Below are 27,639 nucleotides of genomic sequence, written 5' to 3'. Positions count from 1 at the left end.
TTCCTCTCTGCTGCATTTCCCTGTCATTGCTCACTTTGTGACTGACAGGTGCCTATCCTATCAATAGATCGCTAGAACATGCATATCGTTCCTTCAAGTGGGAGAGAGCTCGACGGAGGAGCAAATTTAAACTATTAAATGAGAAGTAATCTAGATAATATGAAGTGGAAAATGTAGCCCTCTGTAAACAGCTGGTTAGCCGACAGCCGGCGGTAAAGGAAAACACTGAGACGTGCAACCAGAATTCTCTTCACAATCCCTAAAGCCAAAAACAAATTCAAGGCAACGCACAGTTATATACTGTATAGAGCATGGAACTGCCATCTCAAATCACTCATGCAAGCAGCTAAATTTGCTTTAAAAAAACAACTAATAAAACAGCACATTACACAATGCCTCTGACCTAAATACACTACATCACCAAAAGTATGTGGACACCTGCTCATCGAATATCTCATTCCAAAATCATGGGCATTAATATGGAATTGGTCCCCCCTTTGATGCTATAACAGCCTCCACTCTTTTGGGAAGGCTTTCCACTAAATGTTGGAACATTGCGGCGGGGACTTGCCACAAGAGCATTAGTGAGGTTGGGCACTGATGTTGGGCAATTAGGCCTGGCTTGCAGTCGACGTTCCAATTTATCCCAAAGGTGTTCGATGGAGTTGAGGTCAGGGCTTGCAGGCCAGTCAAATTCTTCCCCACCGATCTCGACAAACCATTTCTGTATGGACCTCGCTTTGTGCACAAGGGGCATTGTCATGATGAAGCAGGAAAGGACCTTCCCCAAACTGTTGCCACATATTTGGAAGCACAGAATTGTCTAGAATGTCATTGTATTCTCTAAGGGGCCAAACCTGAACCATGAAAAACGACCCCAGACCATTATTCCTCATCCACCAAACTTTACAGTTGCCACTATGCATCCGCCAAACCAGAAATCTGATGAACTGACTTGTTGGAAAGGTGGCATCCTATGGCGGTGCCACATTGAGTCACTGAGCTCTTCAGTAAGGCCATTCTACTGTCGAATGGTTGTCTATGGAGATTGCATGGCTGTGTGCTCGATTTTATACATATGTTAGCAACGAGCTGACAGGTGTAAAGTATATATACAGTATATAGTATATATAGTGTATGTAGTTCTGTAGTTGAGTTGAGTATGTAGCAGTGGAGGCCGCTGAGGGGAGGACGTGTCATAATAATGTCTGGAACGGAGCAAATGGAATGGCATCAAACCATGTGTTTGATGTATTTGATACCATTTCACTAATTCCACTCCAGCCATTACCAGGAGCCTGTCCTCCCCAATTAAGATGCCACCAACCTCCTGTGGTATGTGGTGATATGTGTGTGACTGGTGGACGCTGCTGGGTGTGAATGTTGAGTAGGGGAAGGAATATGGAATATGGAAATGCAATTACCTAATGAAACCCTTCGCAGGTGGTAACTGTAACAAAAGGCCTACACGTTTAAGAGATGACAAGTTTACCCAGGAAACCCATTGCGGGTGGTAACTCTAAAAAGTCTATACTTTACCCCAGGATACCCATTACCGGCGGTAACTATAGAAACAAGGTTGCTATATTCACGTCAGGGGAATTTAGCAAAGTGCCAGCCTATTTGCAACGCACCTCCTTGTTATTGCATTTCACTTTTTGTTTTTGTGTGTTGTACTTGCATTCAGTAGTGTAAGAATATTTTAAGATGAATACACAACGCAAAGGACTTAAGGTCAAGAGGGAATTAATGATCAATGGAAATAGTTGTTTTTCTGTAATGGGGAACTGAAGAGTAATGGGTCAGGGACACAGGAGGAATTTCAGTCCAGGACTCATAGTTACATGTTCTCATTGGTCCAAATTGTCTATACATTGAGCCTGAAACGGGATACTTGTTATTTGGCCATTGGCCCAGTTTTATTGCTAGGAATTCTAATTGGTCAACCACAGGCTAGGGTTGGGTTATAAACTACATCCTGTCTCCTTGTTCAGAGGAGAAACATTGAGGACAGGGAAGAATGAACATCTGCCATCTACTTCCCAGCATAACAACTATGATTTCTTCTCTTTGAATAAATACATTTTTCTCCCCCTGATTTGCTTTGGGGTCTGTGTTATTGGAAAATAACATTAACTGCTAACACTTTGTACCGGCTGAATTGGTCTTGACCAACAACAAGAAAAAACTCAACCCACTTCAGGGGAGTCAGCTCTTAATCTCCTGACTGCTACCATATTGCTGCGTGAGTCTAAACCTTTATCATCTAAAATAACAAATCAGGTTCAAATAAGTGCATGGAATGAGTGATATGTATATGTATAACGTTTGAGTCCTTTTGTTGAAGGTTAGTCCTTTGTTCTGTTAAAGGTTTTACCCCTTTGTAAAAGCCCTATCAGTTAAAATAAGCCACAGTTGATTAAGGGTGTAAAACCTTGCTAATTGCCTATAATTTCCACCTTTTGTCTATTCCATTTGCACAACAGCATGTGAAATTTATTGTCAATCAGTGTTGCTTCCTAAGTGGACAGTTTGATTTCACAGAAGTGTGATTGACTTGGAGTTACATTGTGTTGTTTAAGTGTTCCCTTTATTTTTTTGAGCAGTGAATAAGATAAGAGGTTAGAGTCCTCAATGGGTTTTAAATATATATATATATATATATATATATATATATATATCTTAAATAAATATATAAACATATAGATATATATAATACATATTTTGAAGTTAATGTAAAATCATTTTTAAGTGAGAACCACTCTGGAAAAGGATGGGACAGCTGCAGTTCTAGATAGTGATATGAAGAACCATTCCAAAGTAGAGAAGTGTATGCAAGAGATAATAAAGAAATATTCTGTCATTGGTGACAAAGATAGAATATGGAATCAGTCTGATATACAAAAAGTTTGGGGGAAAATTCAGAGAATGTCTAACTCATTAACAAAGACACGATGGTCTTTAACTGTATTAGCCGATGTAAGAAAACGAGATGAGAAATTCTTTCTTGATAATCCTGATAGGACACTGCAGAGAGATACAGAGAGTTTGAGGGTTCTTGGTGAACAGATGTGAACTTCTGTTCACGTTTAAGGTGAACAGAACCTTAAAAGGCGAAATTCAACATTTACAGGAGGCAAGGGCGGCATACTTGGCCCCCACCTGTGGGCCCTTTATTCCCTCAATCTACCCGCAGGTTGAGTTGCGCAAGGCAGATTGGGTTTCAAGCATCTGGTCAGCACTGCCTGGCTTTGAATCAACAGATTCTGACAGCAGTGACGAACGATGTCTTAGACCAACAAGAACACAGGCTGTTAAAGGGAGTAAAGACAAATCCCTGGTGACAGTAATCACACATAAATCAGCATCTCCTAAACAGTTGGATGAATGGTCAAAGACTTTGAAGCATCCACGAGACATGGGTATGAAGACGTGAGATCATTTGAAGCGATATAAGAAACTCTACAATCTACATCCATATGATGGGTTACAGTTGTTAGCCTTTCTTTTGAACAATCGTGAGCATGGCGTACTTGAAGTTAAGGTTGATAGAGCTGTGGGTGGTGAAGAGCAAGATGTGGCCGATGGATGGAGAGCCATACAGGTTTTCCTTAAGGGTCTGACCAAGGCAACCACCAATTGGGGAAAGATAACCAAAAGTGTCCAAAAACTGAAAGAGTCGTTTGTTGAATTTGAAGAAAGGTTTAGAGATGGAAGATGGAAGATGAAGATGCACTCAACTCCTCCAAAAATAGGGCAATCACACATCAGTTGATGCAATCCATAAACAATGATTTGAGCAAAACTTTTGTTTCCACAACTACTGACTGGGAGAGACAAAACTACGGTGACATCATCGATAGGCTGTCACGACTGGACAGAAACATCACTCAACATAAGAAACCGGCTGTTATCAGATTTGTGCAGGTTCCGAGTGAAAGCAACAACATTGCTCGTTCAGCAAAAGAGAAACCTGTCGGCCACTATTCGAAGAAACTGGATGATGTGGCGTTGGGATGGGGTCCCTGTCTCAGAGCTTTGCAGGCTACTTACGTCGCTGTGTCAATGGTGGCGTCGCTTGTTCTCGACCAACATCTTACCATCAAGTGTCCACATGCTGTTCATACTCTTTTGACAATGAATCAAGCTGCCAAGGTCACAGCTGCTCGTTGGAACAAGTGGTCAACTGTGTGGGAGGCTCCTAACATCATCACACAACGTGACACACCATCTAATCCCGCTACTCTGATGCTTCCTCCAGATACCACATGACTTGAACACGACTGTTGTGAGTTGGTTTTGGATCAGCTCTCTCATGGGTTTACTAAAACTCATCCGTTGGAAAACCCTGAGTTTATCTTATACACAGACGGTTCAAGCATTGTGGAGGGGGGTGTGAGGAAGGCCTGCTTTTAAGTTACTACAATGGACAATGTGATAGTGACAGACACGTTACCCGCAGGAACATCAGCACAGAGGTTGCGGAATTGGTGGCTTTGACAGAAGCATGCAAACAGGCCGAAGGAAAAACAGCTAATATCTACACAGACTCGAGGTATGCTTTCGGCGTTACCCATGATTTTGGAAAAAATATGGAAAAACAGAGGATTCATGACATCCCTGGGAGCTCCTGTGAAGAACGGACCAGAGGTGATGGCTCTACTGAATGCTCTCCAGTTACCTGGACAAGTTGCGATTTTTGAGAATGAAAGCAAATGGAGAAATATTTACAGACGAGAGTAAAGGTAATGACCTGGCTGACAGAGCTGCCAAAGCGGCTGCTAAGAGAACACCTCTGTCACCTAAACTGATTAGGAAATACACCTTGGATGCATTGCCTACGTCTTATGTAGTATACGGGCAACACATAACAAAACCACAGGGTTGAGTCCGTTTGAGGTCATCACAGGTCGACCAATGTCACTACCAGGCATGTTAGATTTGAGAAAGGCAGAAGTACACTTTATGAGTGACACAATGCTTAACTATTGCGTACTACTTTCTAATGCAGTAGGGGAAGCAGACAAGTAAAAACAAGTAAAAGAGGCATGGGGAATAACTCCCGAGGGGGGACATGACATAGTGCCACAGTGGGTGATGGTAAAAAAAATATATGTAACAGACACATTAAGGCCAAAATGGGAAGGTTCTTATCAAGTTTTGCTCATAACAAGGTCAGCAGTGAACGTCCAGGGAAAATCACGATGGATACATGCAAGGTTGTCCATTTTGATGACAAAGTGGAGCCTGGAGAATAAAGAACTGATTGATTAGCAGTCGGGGGGGCAATCTCGGGTGAAGAAGCATGGTAAGATGATCAGAACCTGATAAGCTTCTATGTTGTACACTGCAGTCATCATATTAGGGATATCTAGGTGAAATGTCAACTTTTTCCTGAAAATCGGGACATGCTTACTTAGGGAAATCCGTGTGAAATATCAATTTCTCTTGAAACCAGGACATGTTACTTTTTGTTTCCTTCGTTACAGGTTATGAGAATCTACCGTCTGAAGCTGCAGCAATATCTCTTGACCCAAGACCTGTACCTGAAACGATACAAGATCACCTGTGAAGTGTTCATTAGAGACGTCCTTATCAACCAGTGAAACAGAAGAAGAATTCCTCATTACCAGAATACAGTCAGAACATACACTTTAATAGTTATCACTGTGGGACTGATACCGGTGTGGAAGAGCTAGTCACTTTTATAGGACTCTGTGAATGAGACACCTTGCCAATTGGACAATTTAATATTATTGTCTTGCAGATAATCATTTTTTTGTGAGTTTCCTCCTAATACAGGATGTGGTAGGAATCGTTACTGTCATCATCATTACACCTTATTTTCTATAACTTTGCTTGAAATCTATTTATTATTACAACAGCAAGTAAAATATGTCCTTTTGTTTTATAGAAATGCAAGGTGTTTAATGTGAATCATTTTATGTTTACTGCTAATGTTTTTATACTGTCTATTTATACTGTTTTCTATTGTTTTCTAAAAAGACATTTGAAGTATATTTCTTTTTTAAATTGTCTAGGGTGGAGTGTAAGAATATTTTAAGATAAATACACAACGCCGAGGACGAAAGGTCAAGAGGGAATTAATGATCAATGGAAATAGTTGTTTTTCTGTAATGGGGAACTGAAGAGTAATGGGTCAGGGACACAGGAGGAATTTCAGTCCAGGACTCATAGCTACATGTGGCAAGTTCTCATTGGTCCGAATTGTCTATACATTGAGCCTGAAACGGGATACTTGTTATTTGGCCATTGGCCCAGTTTTATTGCAAGGAATTCTAATTGGTCAACCACAGGCTAGGGTTGGGTTATAAACTACATCCTGTCTCATTGTTCAGAGAAGAAAACACTGAGGACAGGGAAGAATGAACATCTGCCTTCTACTTCCCAGCATAACAACTATGACTTCTTCTCTTTGAATAAATACACTGCTCAAAAAAATAAAGGGAACACTTAAACAACACAATGTAACTCCAAGTCAATCACACTTCTGTGAAATCAAACTGTCCACTTAGGAAGCAACACTGATTGACAATAAATTTCACATGCTGTTGTGCAAATGGAATAGACAAAAGGTGGAAATTATAGGCAATTAGCAAGACACCCCCAAAAAAGGAGTGATTCTGCAGGTGGTGACCACAGACCACTTCTCAGTTCCTATGCTTCCTGGCTGATGTTTTGGTCACTTTTGAATGCTGGCGGTGCTCTCACTCTAGTGGTAGCATGAGACGGAGTCTACAACCCACACAAGTGGCTCAGGTAGTGCAGTTCATCCAGGATGGCACATCAATGCGAGCTGTGGCAAAAAGGTTTGCTGTGTCTGTCAGCGTAGTGTCCAGAGCATGAAGGCGCTACCAGGAGACAGGCCAGTACATCAGGAGACGTGGAGGAGGCCGTAGGAGGGCAACAACCCAGCAGCAGGACCGCTACCTCCGCCTTTGTGCAAGGAGGTGCACTGCCAGAGCCCTGCAAAATTACCTCCAGCAGGCCACAAATGTGCAATAAGTGTTGCTTCCTAAGTGGACAGTTTGATTTCACAGAAGTGTGATTGACTTGGAGTTACATTGTGTTGTTTAAGTGTTCCCTTTATTTTTTTGAGCAGTGTACATTTTTCTCCCCCTGATTTGCTTTGGGGTCTGTGTTATTGAAGAATAACATCAACTGCTAACAGTAGTGTCTATGAATCCCATGATTATGAAGGCATAAAGTAAATGTATGAAAGTGTGTGTATATGTATATAGTTCAGTTAATGTATATAGTTCTATCCTAAGATATACATGTTTTATGTTTTGTGTGGACCCAGGAAGAGTAGCTGCTGCTTCAGCAGTAGCTAATGGGGATCATAATAAAATACAAAATCTAGTGGTTAAAACCTGGTACACAACTTTATGGTAAATATTGCAGGCAAACATCACCAGATGCACAGGGAGTGCATTACATAGTATGGAGAAACAATACTCCAAGCCACAGATTCATACTACTTGTCAAACATAGAGAACTGATACTGTATACTGGTTGTTCGGGTGGGATTGGTGTGGGTTGTCCAGGAGTGGATCATTTATCATTCTTGGGGGATTCCTTATATCTTACTCATTGGTAGGAACAAGTTTGGTTGAAGTCGAATGTTAGGTAGTATGATTATTGAATGTTATCTCAATCCTATAAATTTAAAATGGCCAATTTGGATACAATCAATTACTTTAATTTCTCAGAGATCAAAATATATTTCAACAAAATAATGTTTCAGGGATGCTAATCGTATCTGTTAATTACTACAGAAATGACTTCAGAAGAATCTAAGATGATGGGTGTTGAAATCCTTTTTCTGGTGCTTTTTGAGGTGGAACGACCCTGTACAATTCTGACCTCTTCCCCAGCCCAAGGCTCAGTCAGAAGAGGCATTCATCCCCCAGCGACAGGCAATAAGGGAGTGCAGGTGAAATCATGTGTCATCAGTCATGTCCTCAATGTGCAGTTGTGATAGCTGGCTGCACACTGGACGCTTCACCTGTCTGGTCGGATTAAAACTCATGTTTTTTTATTTCTCCTGGGAGTATTCGATTTCCTACTGTGAAATGGGATTTGAGGAATGTCGATGCTGCTCTCTTACACAGAGATTACTCTCCTCCACTCTGTTGGGACTTTAGCAGCGTTCTACATAGTAGAATAATAGTGAAGACATTGACACTATGAAATAACACATATGGAATCATGACGTCACCAAAAAAGTGTTCAACAAGTATTTTAGATTCTTCAAAGTAGCCACCCTTGCCTTGATGACAGATTTGCATATATGTGGGAACGCCTTCAAGACTGTTGGAAAAGCATTCCAGGTCAAGCTGGTTGAGAGAATGCCAAGAGTATTCAAAGCGGTCTACTTTGAACAACCTCAAATATAAAATATATTTTGATTTGTTGAACATTTTTTGGGTTACTACATGACTCTATATGTGTTACTTCAAAGTTTTGATGTCTACACTATTATTCTAGAATGTCGAAAATAATTTTTAAAAATAAAGAAAATCCCTTGAATGAGTAGGCGTGTCCAAACTTCTAACTGGTACTGTATATAAATACAGTGCCTTATGAAAGTATTCAGAAACCTGTACGTTTTCCACATTTTGTTAAGTTACAGCCTTATTCTAAAATTTACTAAATAAACAAAAATACTCAGCAATCTACACACAATACCCCATAATGACAGAGAAATAACAGTGTTTTTGAAATATTAGCAAGTTTATAAAAAATGTAAAACAGAATTATCTTATTTCCATAAGTATTCAGAACCTTTGCTATGAGACTCAAAATAGAGATCAGGTGCATCCTGTTTCCATTGATCATCATTGAGATGTTTCTACAACTTGATTGGAGTCCACCTGTGGTAAATTCAATTGATTGGACATGATTTGGAAAGGCACACACCTGTCTATTTAAGGTCTCACAGTTGACAGTGCATGTCAGAGCAAAAACCAAGCCATGAGGTCGAAGGAATTGTCCTTAGAGCCCAGAGACAGGATTGTGTCGAGGCACAGATCTGGGGAAGGGTACCAAAACATTTCTGCAGCATTGAAGGTCCCCAAGAACACATTGGCCTCCATCATTCTTAAATGGAAGAAGTTTTGAACCACCAAGATTCTTCCTGGAGCTGGCCGCCTGGCCAAACTGAGAAATTCGGGGGAGAAGAGCCTTGGTCAGGGAGGTGACCCAATGGTCACTCTGACAGAGCTCTAAGGTTCCTCTGTAGAGATGGAAGAACATTCCAGAAGGACAACCATCTCTGCAGCACTCCACCAATCAGGCCTTTATGGTAGAGTGGCCATATGGTAGAGTGGCCAGATGGGAGCCACTCCTCAGTAAAAGGCAAATGACAGCCCGCTTGGAGTTTGCCAAAGGCACCTAAATGACTCTCACACCATGAGAAACAAGATTCTCTGGTCTGGTGAAACCAAGATTGAACTATTTGGCCTGAATGCGTAGCGTCACGACTGGAAGAAACCTGGCACCATTTCTACAATAAAGCATGATGGTGGCAGAATCATGCTGTTTGGATGTTTTTCAGCGGCATGGACTGGGAGACTAGTCACGATCGAGGCAAAGATGATCGAGGCAAAGATGAACGAAGCGAAGTACAGAGAGATCCTGGATGAAAACCTGCTCCAGAGCGCTAAGGATCTAAGACTGGGGCGAAGGTTCACCGTCCAACTGGACAATGACCCTAAGCACACAGCCAAGACAATGCAGGGGTGGCTTCGGGACAAGTCTCATAATGTCCTTGAGTGGCTCAGCCAAAGCCCGGGCTTGAACCCGATCGAACATCTCTGGAGAGACCTGAAAATAGCTGTGCAGCGACGCTCTCCATCCTACCTGACAGAGCTTGAGAGGATCTGCAGAGAGGAATGGGAGAATATCCCCAAATATAGGTGTACCAAGCTTGTAGCGTCATACCAAAGAAGACTCAAGGCTGTAATCGCTGCCAAAGGTGCTTCAACAAAGTACTGAATAAAGTGTCTGAATACTTCTGTAAATGTCATATTTCCATTTAAAAAAATATATAAATTAGCCAAAATGTTTTTAAAAAACTGTTTTTGCTTCGTCATTATGGAGTATTGCGTGTAGATTGATGAGAATGTTATTTTCTGGTGGATTGAACTGAAATTGAAACCAACTTTCTATGACTTGTTTTAAAAATAGTAATATTTTAGAGATTATTTCATTTTCAAATAACCGAAAGTGAGAGATTGTAATCTGAATCAACGGAAAAAATTATATTTTTGAACATGCGTGAGAGATTCGTACTAATTTGCTAGAGAACTAGTTTGCATTTAAGTATAACTTTTGTATGACTGACGCCTTTAATGAGAGGTCTAATGCTTTAATATTTAATAATTTCTGCCCTCCAAATTCATTTCTGATTTGATTTTAACAGCCAACATTTTGATGGAAACAATAAATAGATATGCCGATAGTGGACATCCTTGTTTTACTCCTCTTGAGAGTTTAAAACTGTTTGAGAAGTAGCCATTATTTACTATTTTACACCTACGTTTAGTGTATATAACTTTACCCTATTTTAAAAGAGATTCTCCAAAATTGAAATATTCCAGGCATTTATATATAAACTGCAGTCATACTTATCAAAAACCTTTTCAATGTCAGCTATGAATACCATGCCTGGTTTCCCAGATTGTTCATAGGGTTCTATTGCTTCCAGTACTTGTCTTATATTATCTCCAATGTATTGTCCATGTAAAGAACCTGTCTGATTAGGATGAATAATATCCGACAGCACCTTTTAAATTCTATGCGATATACATTTTGCTCAAATTTTTGCATCACAACACTGAAGTGTAAGCGGCCTCCAATTTTTTAAATGGACTGGATCTTTATATTTACCACTTCAATCCTGTTTTAGTAATAATGAAATCAGACTTTCTTGTTGTCACGAATACCACCGAAGGTGGCTCCCCTTCCTGTTCAGTTGGCGCTCGGCGGTCGTCGTCGCCGGTCTACTAGCTGCCACCGATCCCTTTTTCCTTTTCTTTTGTTGTCGTCTAATTGGTTTCACCTGTTCCTTGTTGGGTTTTTGGGGTGGGTACTATTTAAGTTTGTTTAGCCCGCTTGTGTTTGTGCGGGCTTGTTGTTATTGTACGTAGGAGGTGTATTGTTGATTTTGAGTTTTCGCTGTCCGGTTTATGTAACAGTGGTCTTTGGGTTGTGTTTGCGCCTGTGTTTTGGCTTCACCCATTTTTGTACCTGTTCCTGTTTACTGTGGACATTAAAGCGTTTTTTCCCGTGAAACCTCTGCTCTCTGCGCCTAACTCCACACCTATCATTCTCCTGACGTTACACTTGTTGAGTGTGATAATCTATCATTTATATAAGAGTGGTTAAAACATGCTAATAAAGATCCTCTGAGTATATAAAAAAAAAGGTTTGAAATAATGTACCTCCACTGCTATGTCATCCAGCCCTGGAGTCTTTCTTGACTAAGTTCCTCCAAATCTTTTAGTTTTTCCTCTAACTTATTCTGAACCTCTATGTTTCAGTTTTTATTGCTACCTATCTGTACTGTTAGTCCTTCTATTTCCTTTGACTATTTTTACCTAAATTGCTTTGTTTTAGTGATGAGTACTGAATTGGATGGCCTCTAAAGGCACATATAAAAGTGTCCCATACAATAATCAAGATATTAAGTTGGTTCCATAACATAAAATAATTTTCTTTACATACGGCTTTCACATTAACTGGTTACAATATTGTAACCAAATGGTGGCCATCTCATCAATGAAAACCTTTCCAAGCTCTTTAGTATCACGTTACTTATGCAGATATCATTTAAGAGTCAGTGCTAGCAGTAAACATATAATCATGAAAAAAAGAAAACATTACCTGGAATGACATTCACTCTCACGGGTGGCCAAAAATAACAACCGGAAAGCCACGCCCCAATAGGCCACGTCTCAAACTCTTCCGATAGGCTGCCACGCATGAGGTGTTGAATGCATTCAATTTGAAAAATCACATTGATCTGTCAAATTCGTTATTTGATTACAGACAAATTTAATAGAATAGGTTGAACGAACTAAAGCGTAATTTTGTATCATACGAATCAGAAAAAGCTACAGTGCCGTCCCACATTTTACAGTGTACTGTATACCCTGAACTTATTCTCTAAATGTGCACTGTTCAGCTGTTTAACCTAACTTAGCGAAAAGTTAAAGTTAATGAAAAGTGGAAGTTCTTGAATAAGATTTTAGAAATAACTAACTTTAAATATATTCATAAGTCAGCATAAAATCAATACCAGATAATGCATGGGTATTCTTTGGCGGCCATGTTTTTCATGTACAGAGTGTGCAACCTTTACGTAATTGGCATTTATTGGATCAATCTCTGTCTACCTGCACATGAAATACATTGCCACCAAATAATACCACTGGAATCTTCAATGCCAAAGCAATTTATAGTATACACATTTCTGATATACCGCCCAGCCAGCATACACCATGGGGATTTTCTGACTTGATTTTCAGTAAAAGAGACATTCAAGACTACTGTATGTGTGTGTGCTTGTGTGTGTGTGTGTGTGTGTGTGTGAGAGCGTGCGTGTGTGCGTGCGTGTGCGTGTGTGTGGTTAGCTTGTTGATTGGATGGGAAGAGATACAGGGAGTCTTGTCAATGGGATTTTCCAACCCATTAGCCATAGCTAATTAAGCTGAAGTAGTACTAACTTGGCAGCCAGAACTGTCATAGCCTACAAACTCTACAATGACACAAGGTACTTATTATTGGAGCCAAAGCACACAGAGAGAATCTGGCCACCCATTTTAATTCATGGGCAATAAAGATAAAACACCAGGTAAAAAACCTAGGTGTCATTTTAGATTCTGAACTTAATTTTTTTTATCACACATTAGGAACGTGACAAAATTAGCTTGAGGAACATTGCCAAGGTGTGGCCGTTTCTATCTAAGGCTGAGAGAGAGACTCATCCATGTTTTCATTACAAGCAGGCTTGACTACTGTAATGCTCTCCTGTCTGGTCTACCCAAGAAAGCCGTTGTTCAACTGCAAAACATACAGACTGCTGCAGCACTGGTACTGACCAAGATCACACGGAGAGCACACATTACACCGGTTTTAAAGTTTCTGCATTGGATTAATTTTAAGATTCTTTTTTTGTTTTTTTAAATCAATCCACGATTGTGCACCCTAATACATATCAAACATACTTTTGAGTTATGTATCCAGTAGGTCCCTCAGTTTGTCTGGCACTGGCCTTTTAACTATCCCAAAGCCTAGGACCAAGAGGCATGGAGAGGCAGCCTTTAGTTACCATGCCAGCTGCCTCTGGAATAGCCTGCCAGAGAACCTGACTGGGGCTGAAACTGTGGACATATTTAAAAGAGATCTTAAAACACACCTTTTTAGCTTTACTTTTCCTCAGAGTGCTTTTTTAATCTTCCTGTTTTTATTGTTATTAAATATGGTTTAGTAAATATTTCCGGTTTTAATTTCATAGTTTTTAAAACGTTTTTTTTTCTGTTAAGCGCATTGCGTTACATTCATGTATGAAATGTGCTATATAAATAAAGCTTGATTTGATTTGATCCATGCATGAAAGAGCCACCCTCAATCAACTCTGGCTTTTTTCTTTACATTTTTCTGAGATGTTTTAGAATTTTTTTAAACATGTTTGTTTAGTTTAACCATGTATGCTGTTATGTTTGTAATGCAATATGTATACATTATAATAGTGCCTCTCCCGAGCAATTGTTCACTGGTCCAGTTAAGAAACTACTACATACTGTAAGAGTGAAGTTGTGAAAAGTCAATACATTGTCGATACTAGCCTTGTGTGCATAAATACAACAAGCTACTGTAGGAGAGAGTGCGGTACGTTGAGCCATTTTTTACATTCAGCGTCAGTACTTCAAGGTAAATATAGTATTCTTTCTAACAAATAAATCTCTATATATTTCAGGATGTTGTGTATCCCTGGAAACAATAAAAATGCATGTAAACATAACAGTTTTGAAAATGTAGCTTGTTCCAAAAAAGCGGTCTCTTGGCACAACTTACGTATGGGGTCATTTGAGCATAGAGATAGGGTAATTTGAGTCGCCTTGGGGTAAGTGGGTGATGGTGCTGGTAGGTCAACGTTTAATTAATGAAATGGGGGTGTGGTATTGTATGCCTACATTCACATGTAGATCTCGTTATTCAATATCACTTTTCGATTTCTTGACCTGTTGTCTGGGACAGGCATGTTGTTTCGATGTGCCAATTCGTAGGCAAGTTCTCTGTATTTGAGGCTACTAAGCCCATGAAACTGGTCCGTGAGATTCTTGATATGCACTGTACAGCAAGCTCAGACTCCATGTCATCAGATAATACCTTGTGTGCCTCTGCTGCTCTATCATAGCCTCTCTTTTGCACAGCTACATATTCGTTTTCTTTTTGTCATCACCTTGCTGCTGCTCAAATGGACTTCTTCCCTTCTCTCATTTCTTTGGCTGCTCTCTCAAGAACTTCAAGGGGGGCGAGACCTGCTTGTTGTTACGTTTTACAGCATGATGATGTCTGCTCCGTTACAATAAAAATGTACTATCTTGAGTTCATATGCATGACACAAAAATACTATGAATATTATGCATAAAACTGACTACATGTAATCATAATTTGTAAGGGGTATCGTGGCCCTTAGTAGTGGCTACTGAGGGGAGGACGGCTCATAATAGTGGCTGGAATGGAGTGAATGTAAGCATATTAAACACATAAAAACCATGTGTTTGATACCATTCCATTTAATCCATTCCGGCCATTATTATGAGCCGTCTTCGCCTCAGCAGCCTCCACTGGTGGCTGTTGGATCAACTTACCCCAAGGCAAACATTTTGAATATATTATCCCACGCAGCTACAAGGATCAGCATACTTCCCGCTGAGCACAGACATCATTTCAATGTCCAGTTTTGATTTACATTTGGTTGAGTTGTCAACTAATGTGATTTCAATGTGAAATTGACCAAAAATGTTACTCTGTCATTCAATTTAGTTAAAAGTTGGGTGAAAAAAAAAAGACGAAAATTCCCTTACGTTGATTACATTTTGCAAATCTTATCAGTTTTGCACGTTGATTCAACGTCATCAATCGAATTGTTTGGTTGAAATGACGTGGAAACAACGTTGATTAGACCAGTTGATTCATTCTTCTGAGAATGCGTCATCTAATGCGCAATTACATTGATTCCCGCCATTCGTTCATTTTGGTACAGCGCGTCCCCTCAGCTGTTGTCTCAAAAGGACACATGAATCCATTGCTCACATTTATATGGGTGCTCACAGCCTAGCCACTGCTCGGAGAATCAGGAATGAGTAATTGATTGGATGTGTGCGAAGCCTCCTTAATGTGTTCAGCTGGGGATGACTAGATGCTGTGTAGGCAGGGAGAGAGTAGAGAGACCCATGCTTCGATCCTCTCCTCTTCCAGACAATGACCAAAATAATGCTAGATGCAATAATGCAATTCCCACAGAGTGCAAACAGTGGTGCCAATTTCAATGCCTCTTGTTCCTCGGAAAGGAAGTAATTGACAGAAAGAGTCTCGACACATCATAGGCCATTCCAGAAGCCATTAAAGGCATGGCAGACACAACTCGACAACCTCAAGAAAAATCTCAAGACAGGACTCGTCCATTAAAGATACAGATATAGGATCTTAATTTGATCACTCCTTTGTTGCTGAGAAGGTTCAGCCACTGTAAGTAAATGCAGATGAGCTTCGTGATATAGAAAGATAAAAAATAGGACAGCGCTCTAGTGAATAAACTTAAACTAACATATTTGTATTGTCGTACAAACGTTTTGGGTATGAGCCCTTCTTTAGCGTGCATAGGAGGCAATGGCAATCAATGTCACAACAACAATATAGGCCACACACAGGTGGGCATAATTATAGATTCTCAAAGTCAGTATTAGTCAGTAGTACCAATCAAGAGATCCTAGCAGAGGGAGCCGTGGGGGAAATGTTACTATTATATTTACATAAATTCACTGAAAATCCACAATAACAAACATATTAACAGTATTGCACTTTTTATGTAACCTACTTTTGGCCAGCTAACAGCCTAACCACCGATTGAGTAACACTATGGATTAAACGTTCAAATCCTGTTATAATTTTGCTGTGACAAAATAGGTAAAATAAAGATCCTACACCTGTATGCTTTTAATTGTTGTTATATGTCTGCTTTATTCACACAGTACTCCAATTATGTCTAGGAATCTTAGGGACACAAGATATGGAATTCACAGGAAGCCAAGCTTTTAAGTAGGAATGGCTCCCAAGCCACCCTTCGTGCACTGCTTCCTAAATCTGGTCTGGCCAAGTGTGTCTCTTCAAAAAGGTCTGGAATTTAGAATTTTGGTTCAGCCACTGGAAGTAAATGGGAAGTGTGTGTTTGTTTTGTTCTTTTTTAGATGGATGCATTTCAGTCCAGATTGGTTCAGTAAATATACATTTTGTGTTTCCTTGGGAGCAGCAGAGCCTGAGGAGGATATGAGGGGAAGTGAGACGGCCAGGGGTTTTGGCAATATGGGAGGTGGCTCAAGGAAGGAGCAGGATACAGAGGAGGGAAGTGCTTGTTAGAATCTGAGGTTAGAATCTGCATGCCCCTGGTTTTTCCATGGCTGGTCTAATTGCTGATGCAGAAACATTAAGACGTGGGGCTTTGCTGAAAATGGGTTTTCTTCAGCAAAAGAAACATATTAAAGGGACAATCATTCATTTTTGGATTGTGGCATAGAGCTGAATCTGCAAAATAGATCACCCGCGAACGACTTTAGTGATCTGAAAACATCTGATTTTGGAGTATTAAATATACCTTAAAAACTAAGCAAAACAACTAAAACAGAATCATCAAATAGAGATTTTTCTGAACACAACCTGTAATTATTCTCTACAGACTTTCCATCTCATTAGTGCATTAATTTACTTGTTGAGGGGAAGTGGTTAACCAACCAGAAAAAGGCACTCAATATGATAACTACTTTGGTTTCTTCCACAATACTGGATGAGACAGAACTACAGGAATGTTAATGAAAGCCTGTACCAAAATAAAGATAAACAAACAACGTTGTCTTCCTGGCAATATGGAAACAACTGTGACACGGTGAGCCTGCACACCTGAAATTGGACAAATTAGGGAAGTACATTTCACTACGTCTAGCAGACAGGGTTATACATAGGTTTATTTGCAAATGGAAACCAAAGCAACACTTCTGAGGGCATTCAATTGGAGTACTTTGTAATGTGTATCTACAGTATGTTGTGTTCACAATAAAATAATGGCAGATTTTTCTCCTTTTTTGTTATACTTTGCTGTTCGACTTCAAAAGTTAGGATATCTAGGATTGTAAAGGCTTCTACAGTGGGCTACAGTAGTAATAGTTCTATAGTACAACAGAGTGGGCATTTAACATGGTTCATCCTGCAATTGGAAAATAGTGTTTGCTGTTTGTAAAAATAAATGTAAAAAAAAGTACATCAGAGCACAGCCATTAACAATCCTATTTGCAAGTGTCTTAGCCTAGGACAAGTGTCTTAGCCTAGGACAAGTGTCTTAGCCTAGGACAAGTGTCTTAGCCTAGGACAAGTGTCTTAGCCTAGGACAAGTGTCTTAGCCTAGGACAAGTGTCTTAGCCTAGGACAAGTGTCTTAGCCTAGGACAAGTGTTGGAAAGGAGGATAAAGTATCAGTAACCAATGATCTGGGATTACCAATAGCCGTCTCACGGAGATAGGATATCTAAAAACACCCTAATTATGGCTGTAAAAGAAGATTAAGATCACTTTATACCACAGCATTGTTGAATACTCGTTTCTATTTGGCTAGAAGGGCATTCTGGAATTAAAACCAGATAACAGGACAGTTTTAAAAGATAAAATCGGGACAGTTGGAAATGATATTGGGACACCTTGCAATCATGACGCAATATGCGCCTACACATGCAGACCGTACTTGCTACAAAGTTACAGAAAGCTAAAACAACAATCACACCAACTGAAATTGGATACATAGAAAACGCAGGTCCAATGAAGAAAAACGTAGCTAGCTGTTTTTGCAGAGACATATTTGTTTTGGAGCACCTAACGTGGTGCGTGATGAACACAAATTTCTCCAGCACCTACTGCAGTCATGACGCAAGTGGAGCTATGCTGTCAAAACCTCCCACATTAAATTTCTATATTTAACCAGCCGTTTTCAGCAACTGATATTTTTTTATTAGGTTGTCCTATTGACAGGTTTTCTAGCAACAAACTATTTAGCTAGCTTCTAGCCTAGTGCTTGATATGCAATGTGATCTCATCATAATGAGGTGTCGACGAGTGTCCTGACGAGAAGGCACTATGCCAGGTAATTGTATCAGGATGTAACCAAATCAATGCCAATAGAAAACAGCTTAAACAAACGCAAATGCAGATACTTTGTAGCTAGTTAGATAACTAGCAAGCAGAATATACAACTGGGATGCATTCTTAAAGGTTGGCGCCCACCCTTGGGTTGTGCCGTAGCGGAGATCTTTCTGGGCTATACTCGGCCTTGTCTCAGGATGGTAAGTTGGTGGTTGAAGATATCCCTCTAGTGGTGTGGGGGCTGTGCACAAGGAGGTCATTTTGTGGCCTGCTGGAGGTCATTTTGCAGGGCTCTGGCAGTGCACCTCCTTGCACAAAGGCGGAGGTAGCGGTCCTGCTGCTGGGTTGTTTCCCTCCTACGGCCTCCTCCACGTCTCCTGATGTACTGGCCTGTCTCCTGGTAGCGCCTCCATGCTCTGGACACTACGCTGACAGACACAGCAAACCTTTTTGCCACAGCTCGCATTGATGTGCCATCCTGGATGAACTGCACTACCTGAGCCACTTGTGTGGGTTGTAGACTCCGTCTCATGCTACCACTAGAGTGAGAGCACCGCCAGCATTCAAAAGTGACCAAAACATCAGCCAGGAAGCATAGGAACTGAGAAGTGGTCTGTGGTCTGTGGTCACCACCTGCAGAATCACTCCTTTTTTGGGGGTGTCTTGCTAATTGCCTATAATTTCCACCTTTTGTCTATTCCATTTGCACAACAGCATGTGACATTTATTGTCAATCAGTGTTGCTTCCTAAGTGGACAGTTTGATTTCACAGAAGTGTGATTGACTTGGAGTTACATTGTGTTGTTTAAGTGTTCCCTTTATTTTTTTGAGCAGTGTATATAGGTTTTTGGAGAGGTGCGGGGTACTGCCACACTGGGCGCCCGGGGAGCAGTTTCTTGTGGAGGGTTGTGCAGGCAATGGCATCTAGAATTTGATGCCATCAACACTCCAGTTGCCAGCTCAGTTCCTGACAGATTTTTCCTGTCGGTCCCGGGATTTTAACTGGCAACCCACCGGTTACTAACCACTAGGCTACCTACTGCCCCATGTAGAACATAAGCTTCTGTAATATATCTTCTGAAAGACATAGTGTTGAAGATTGCAGCTAATTCCAGTTTAGAATGACTTTGAGAGATCTAAAGCGCATTAAAGGAGGCCAAAGTCCTCAAATAAGATGAAAAGATTTGTTTTGGTGTGATATCCCTTAAAACTTTTACTGCAGTGGGCTAAATCAGGGTCACATCGAGTGTTTCTTGGTAGTCTTAAACAAATATACTTTGAAACAAAAGTATACACCTCACACACATGGTTATGGGCTTACAAAAAAGCAGACACCTTGTCACGTTCTGACCATAGTTCTTGTGTGTTTTGCTTGTTTTAGTGTTGGTCAACACGTGAGCTGGGTGGGCATTCTGTTGTGTGTCTAGTTTGTCTGTTTCTATGTTTGGCCTAATATGGTTCTCAATCAGAGGCAGATGTTTTGTGTTGTCTCTGATTGGGAATCATATATAGGTGGCTTGTTTTGTGTTGGGGTTTGTGGGTGGTTGTTTCCTGTCTCTGTGTTTTCTCTGCACCAGATAGGGCTGTTTTGGTTTGCCACGTTTGTTATTTTGTTAGTTGTAAGTGTTCACAGTTTCGTCTTGTTTATTAAAGTCATGTTGAACACGAGCAACGCTGCGTCTGCGGCCACTAGGTCATTTGACTGCAGGAAAGGGCAAGCATTATACTTCCCACACCATTCAAATATTAATGCGAGGCAGATCCATGACTCCCACTGTGCAGAGGATTTGCTGTGGGACTTGGTATGACTTGGTATCACCGCCTCGTATGGCAACTGCTCGGCATCCGACCATAAGGGTAGTGGGTAGTGCGTATAGCCCAGTACATCACTGGGGCCAACCTTCCTGCCATCCAAGACCTATATACTAGGCGGTGTGAGAGTAAGACCCAACAAATTGTCAAAGACTTCAGTCACCCATGTCATAGACTGTTCTCTCTGCCACCGCACAGAGCACCAAGTCTAGGTCCAAAAGGCTCCTTAACAGCTTCTATCCCCAAGCCATAAGACTGCTGAACAATTAATCAAATGGCCACCTGGACTAATTGCGTTGTCCTCCCCCCCCCCCCTTTGTTTTTACACTGCTGCTACTCACTGTTTTTTATCTGTGCGTAGTCACTTTACCCCTACCTACATGTACAAATTATCTTAACTAACGTGTATCCCCCGCACATTGACTCGGTACCGGTACCCCCTGTATATAGCCTCATTATTTTTTTGTTGTATTACTTTAAATATATATTTTTCATTTTTAACTTTTGTTTATTTAGTAAATATTTTCGTAACTCTATTTTCTTAAAACTGCATTGTTAGGAAGGCCTACACCTGTTGTATTCGGCGCATGTGACAAATACATTTGATTTGATTTGATTTGGTGAAACTCAAAAACTCTGGTACTGTAGTAGTAGGAACTAGGGTGTGCTCAGTGCATGGTCAACCTAACCTTAGCATGGGGACGCTCCAACAACTCAGCGGTGGTTCATTTGACTGATATTTCCATTTCTTACTGCCACTGTTACATTCAGTCAGAATCAGACCGGGCTAAAGCCATCACCAAATCTATTGGGATGTTTATCGCTGCAGACATGAGGCCATACTCTGTTGTGGAAAACAAAGTGTTCAAAAATATGGTGAAAGTGCTTGAGCCACAATACAAAATCCCCACTTCAGTATGAAAATCGTGCCAGATCTTTATAAACAGGAAAATATCAAAATTGTCGACAAATTTTCCAAGGCATCCTCTGTTGCCCTCACCACAGACGGGTGGTACTCCAGGGCAATGGAAAGCTACGTGACTGTGACTGCTCACTACACCACAGAGGAGTGGGAGATGCGAAGTCCGGTGCTACAGACACGCCCCCTCAATGAGAGTCACACAGGCACAAATCTGGCGCGGAGTGGAAGCTAGAGAGGCCCAATAGCAATATCCCAATCACCACAGATAATGCCAAGAACCAAGTAAATGCAGTGATAGAAGCTGGACTGGGGTCACAGATAGCTTGATTTGCACATGTGATCAATTTAGCATCCCAATGGGGAATCTCAGTGAACCAGATGGACCGCCTCCTTAGATCAGGAAGGTAGTTTATTTTTCCACCGAAACACAACAACCACTCATGTGCTTAAGACCAAGCAAGAAATGCTACAGCTACCGACCCACAAGTTCATACACGATGTCGCAACAAGATGGAACTCCACTTATGACATGTTGGAGCGCTATCTTGAGCAGCAGGCAGCTGTATACTCTGCACTGACAGACAAGACCCTGAAAAAAAATAAAGACATCGTCACCTTGTCTGATGATGACGTGAAAGTGGCAGAGGAGGTCCTCCAGGTGCTCAAACCCCTCAAACCAGTTACAACCCTATTGAGCACTGGAACTGCACCGCCTGTGTCCATGATCCTACCTCTGAAAACAAGGATTCTACAATCCATGACCCCAAGTGAGGAAGACAGCACCATCACTAGAGATGTCAAGGCTGCCATTAGAGAGGACTTGAACCCCAGATACCCTCCTAATGTACAGGACTACCTTTATAGATCTACTGCACTGGATGCAAGGTTCAGGTCCCTGTCTCACTTAGACCCTGCCCAACGCCAGAGGACATACAGTGATCTCACCACTGAGATTGTGGCCACTGAAGAGGTAAACAAATAAATAAGAGTGAATTACTTAAACAATAAATATACTGCAGTCTAATCTTAGACTGTGCAATTGCTATTAGAATCATCCATTCCATTTGGAATATTAAATGCTTTTATTAAATGGTATTGCCACAATCATAGTTCTATGAAATATGAAAATAAATAATGAGTTAGTTTAATAGATCAAGTCATTTTTTTCTGCAGGGTTAAGCCACAGAGCCGACAGGAGTAGACTCAGAGGCATCTCCTCCATAAAATAATCTTTTCGGGGAGACCTTTGCGAGCAAGGACACAGGCAAGACGTTTTCAAACACCATCAAAGAGAAGGTGACATCCTACAAGGCAGCAAGCGGCATCCCAGTGGATGGTGATCCACTGGCATGGTGGAAAAGCAATGAGTGTAAATGCCCTCACATTGCCTTGATGGCGAGAAGCTACCTGGCTGTGCCTGGCACTTCAGTTCCTAGCGAGAGGGTGTTCTCCACGGCAGGGGACATAGAGGTCTACCCTCTCCCCAGACAATGTAGACATCCTTATCTTTTTGAAAAATAATTTGAAGTTATAAGCTCAGGTCTGCTTTGCTTTCTTTCTTTTTTTACTTTTATTTGATGATGTGGACACAAGCTATTTTTTCATTCACTATTATTCAAAGGAAGAAGGTATGATGCCTCATATTGCACTTTAATTTAACAATCGAGTATTGAATATATATATTTTTTTTTAAATGTAAACGTTGAAAAGTTCCTTGCTTTAAGTGTTCTCTAAGTAATAAATGGAAAGCAAAGTTATATTTGATCCGAAAAATGATCCAATCCGTGACTCAAAACCGTGATCCTATCCGAACCGTGAGTTTTGTGATCCGTTTGTGATCCGTTGATCCGTTAATTTTCAAACACAACCAAAACTAACTGCATATGCATCCAACAAGTTTGTAGTCACAAGCTTGATGTAGTCATTGCATGCCAGGAATATGGGACCAAATTTATAAGAATCTTTAGAGGTGTCAATGATTTTGGCCCCTACATTGTTGAGAAAAAATATTTTGTCTGGTGCATTATTGTTTGAGCGAGGGAGAGAGAAAGATAACTGCAGATTTAAGGTGAATTTATTTAAATCCCAGGGCTCATTTGAATTTCAGGAAAATTCTCAGCGACAACAGAGTGGTCAAATTAAGATATCACATCTGTAAATGGACAAAGACTCCCGTGTGGGATGGGACACTGTGGACCAAAGCATCTGTACCCAAAGCAGATAGCACTCGACACCAGGCCTCCTGCTGTTAATCTCCGAAGGGATGGTGGCCGGAGCTACTGTGCCATGGACCAACTTTTTATGGCAGAATAAGGTGGTACCCGGGGGGTTGGACTTATCTAAGTTGTGCACGGAGAATATTATGCTTGCAAAAAAGTTTACTGGCAAGAAGAGGATGAGTTCCTGTCACGGTAAGGGTCAAATATGCACCACAACATCCCATCATTCTCTCTGCGTGACTCCTGAAGGGCACAGTGCTTGGTGCATGTGGTGCTGATTGCTGTATCAATGGTGCCACACAGCAGCACTGTGGCAGTGTCCATTTGAATTTCAAAACTTCTGTAGAGAATTCCAATGCTTCTGAGTGATGCATGGGGAGTTGTTATTGAGTATTGATGTGCCTCAACAAAACAACCAATGGAGAATTGCTTTATCTCTCTCGCTCTCTCTCACACATGCGCTTGGTCACACACACGCGCACACACACACACGCGCACACATACACACAGAAAATACGGTAACACCTTACTTGACACTCAGTGTCATAACACGTTATGGTCATAACCATGTCATAATATGTCATAAAAGCTGACATAACTTGTCATAACCTGTTATAATATGATCAGAACACAGTCATTACTCATATTTACACCTGTTGTGACATACGGTATATTGCATTATCTATGGCTGATTATGACACCTACATAAGAGTGTCAAAACCCACATCTTTTCAACAACAAAAAAACATTCCTGCCAGAAGATTCCTTTTGTTTAAAAGTTTGTTTCTTAAATCTTTTGTTGTTGTTGTAATGAATTCTTTACAGTCATGTTTTTTTCATCATATTTTAAATAACCTGTAGAAAATACACTTCATGACACTGTCATGAAGGATTATGACCATTCCTTGTCACTTTACTTGGACTAAGACAATACACTTTATGACACTGTCAAGAAGCATTATGACCATCCTGTGTCACTTTACTTGGACTAAGAAAATAGACTTTATGACACTGTCAAGAAGCATTATGAGTCATAATTCATATCAAATCAAATTGTATTGCTCACTTACACGTGATTAGCAGATGTTATTGCGGGTGTAGCGAAGTGCTTGTGCTTTTAGCTTCGACAGTCCAGTAATATCTAACAAGTAATATCTAACAAACTACACAACATGTACCCAATACACACACATCTAAGTAGGAATGAATTAAGACAATATACATATGGACGAGCGATGTCAGAGCAGAACGGACTAAGATACTGTCACACCCTGATCTGTTTCACCTGTCTTTGTGATTGTCTCCACCCCCCTCCAGGTGTTGCCCATCTTCCCCAGTATCCCCTGTGTATTTATACCTGTGTTCTCTGTTTGTCTGTTGCCAGTTCGTCTTGTTTGTCAAGTCAACCAGTGTTTTTGTGTCTCAGCTCCTGCTTCTCCCAGTCTCTCTTTTTCTCGCCCTCCTGGTTTTGACCCTTGCCTGTCCTAACTGAGCCCGCCTGCCTGACCACTCTGCCTGCCCCTGACCCTGAGCCTGCCGACTGGTACCTTTGCCCCACCTCTGGATTGTTGACCTCTGCCTACCCTGATCCTGAGCCTGCCTGTCGTCCGGTACCGTTGCCCCACCTCTGGTTTTCTGACCCTTGCCTGCCTTGGCCTGTCTATTGCCTGCCCCTGTTGGATTATTAAACCATTGTTATTTCGACGTTATCTGCATCTGGGTCTTACCTTCATACCTGATAGATACAGTAGAATAGTATAGAAAAACAGTATATACATATGAGATGAGTAATGCAAGATATGTACGCATTATTAAGTGAATGAGATAACGTAGAATAGTATAGAAAACAGTATATACACATAAGATGAGTAATGCTAGATGTGTAAACATTAAGTGACTAAGATACCGTAGAATAGTATAGAACACAGTATATACATATGAGATGAGTAATGCAATATATTTAAACATTATTAAGTGACTAAGATACCATAGAATAGTATAGAATACAGTATATACAATGGCAAGAAAAATATGTGAACCCTTTGGAATTACCTGGATTTCTGCATAAATTGGTCAAAATTGGTCATTTAAACATTCACAGTGTAGGTTGGAAAAAGTATGTGAACCACTAGTCTAATGACTTCTCCAAAAGCTAAATGGACGCAGGAATCAGCTAACCTGGTGTCCAATCAATGAGACGAGATTGGAGATGTTGGTTAGAGCTGCCTTGCCCTATAAAAAACTCACAAAATTTGAGTTTGCTATTCACAAGAATAATTGCCTGATGTGAACTATGCCTCGAACAAAAGAGATTTCAGAAGACCTAAGATTAAGAATTGTTGACTTGCATAAAGCTGGAAAGGGTTACAAAAGTATCTCTAAAAGCCTTGATGTTCATCAGTCCACAGTAAGACAAATTGTCTGTAAATGGAGAACAGTTCAGCACTGTTGCTACTCTCCCTAGGAGTGGCCGTCCTGCAAAGATGAATGCAAGAGCACAGCGCAGAATGCTCAATGAGGTTAAGAAGAGAGTGTCAGCTAAAGTGTCAGCTAAAGACTTACAGAAATCTCTGGAACATGCTAACATCTCTGTTGACGAGTCTACGATACGTTAAACACTAAACAAGAATGGTGTTCATGGGAGGACACCACAGAAGATGCCACTGCTGTCCCCCAAAAAAACATTACTGAACTTCTGAAGTTTGCAAAAGTGCACCTGGATGTTCCACAGCGCTACTGGCAAAATATTCTGTGGACAGATGAAACTACAGTTGAGTTGTTTGGAAGGAACACACAACACTGTGTGTGGAGAAAAAAAGGCACAGCACACCAACATCAAAACCTCATCCCAAATGTAAAGTATGGTGGAGGGAGAATCGTGGTTTGGGGCTGCTTTGCTTCCTCAGGGCCTGGACAGCTTGCTATTGACGGAAAAATGAATTCCCAAGTTTTTCAAGACATTTTTCAGGAGAATGTTAGGCTATCTGTCCGCCAATTGAAGCTCAACAGAAGTTGGGTGATGCAATAGGTTAATGACCCAAAACACATGTAAATCAACAACAGAATGGGTTCAACAGAAGAAAATACACCTTATGGAGTGGCCCAGTCAGAGTCCTGACCTTAACCCGACTGAGATGCTGTGGCATGACCTCAAGAGAACAGTTCACACCTGACATCCCAAGAATATTGCTGAACTGAAACAGTTTTGTGAGGAGTAATGGTCCAAAATTCCTCCTGACCGTTGTGCAGGTCTGATCCGCAACTACCGAAAACGTTTGGTTGAAGTTATTGTTGCCAAAAGAGGGTCAACCAGTTATTAAATCCAAGGGTTCACATACTTTCTCCACCCTGCACTGGGAATGTTTACACGGTGTGTTCAATAAAGACATGAAAACATATAATTGTTTGTGTGTTATTAGTTTAAGTAGACTGTGTTTGTCTATTGTTGTGACCTAGACGAAGATCAGATCAAATTTTACCCCCAATTTATGCAGAAATCCAGGTATTTCCAAAAGGTTCACATTATTTTTCTTGCCATTGTATATACTGTATTCTATTCTATTCTATGGTATCTTAGTCACTTAATAATGTTTACATATCTTGCATTACTCATCTCATATGTATATACTGTGTTCTATACTATTCTACGGTATCTTAGTCACTTAATATATACATATGAGTAATGCCAGATATGTAAACATTATTGAAGTGACTACTGTTCCATTCCTTAAAGTGGCCAGTGATTCCTAGTTGATGCCTATAGGCAGCAGCCTCTAATGTTCTAGTGATGGCTGTTTAACAGTCTGATGGCCTTGAGATAGAAGCTGTTTTTCAGTCTCTCGGTCCCAGCTTTGATGCACCTGTACTGACCTCGCCTTCTGGATGATAGATGGGTGAACAGGCAGTGGCTTGAGTGGTTGATGTCCTTGATGATCTTTATGGCCTTCCTGTGATATCAGGTGCTGTAGGTGTCCTGGAGGGCCAGTAGTTTGCCCCCGGTAATGCGTTGGGCAGACCACATCACCCTCTGAAGAGCTTTGCCGTACCAGGCGGTGATACACCCCGACAGGATGCTTTCAATTGTGCATCTGTAAAGATTTGTGAGGGTTTTAGGTGACAAGCCAAATTTCTTTAGCCTCCTGAGGTTGAAGAGGCTCTGTTGCGCCTTCTTCACCACACTGTCTGTGTGGGTGGTCCATTTCAGTTTGTCAGTGACGTGTACGGCAAGGAACTTGAAGCTTTCCACCTT

The 27,639-nt window shown here is 40.9% G+C and overlaps 1 protein-coding gene across 1 annotated transcript in view; it reads right to left on the bottom strand.

Moving 5' to 3' along the window:
* LOC129853134 (gamma-aminobutyric acid receptor subunit pi-like) overlaps window positions 1–27,639 on the bottom strand; it is a 59,826-nt gene that overhangs the window by 31,368 nt on the left and 819 nt on the right. The window lies entirely within an intron of this gene.

This window comes from Salvelinus fontinalis, chromosome 1 (genome assembly GCF_029448725.1).
Source record: "Salvelinus fontinalis isolate EN_2023a chromosome 1, ASM2944872v1, whole genome shotgun sequence".
Lineage (NCBI taxonomy): Eukaryota > Metazoa > Chordata > Actinopteri > Salmoniformes > Salmonidae > Salvelinus > Salvelinus fontinalis.
The sequence above is the reverse complement of the archived record's forward strand: the minus strand, read 5'-3'. Positions and strand labels throughout refer to the sequence as shown.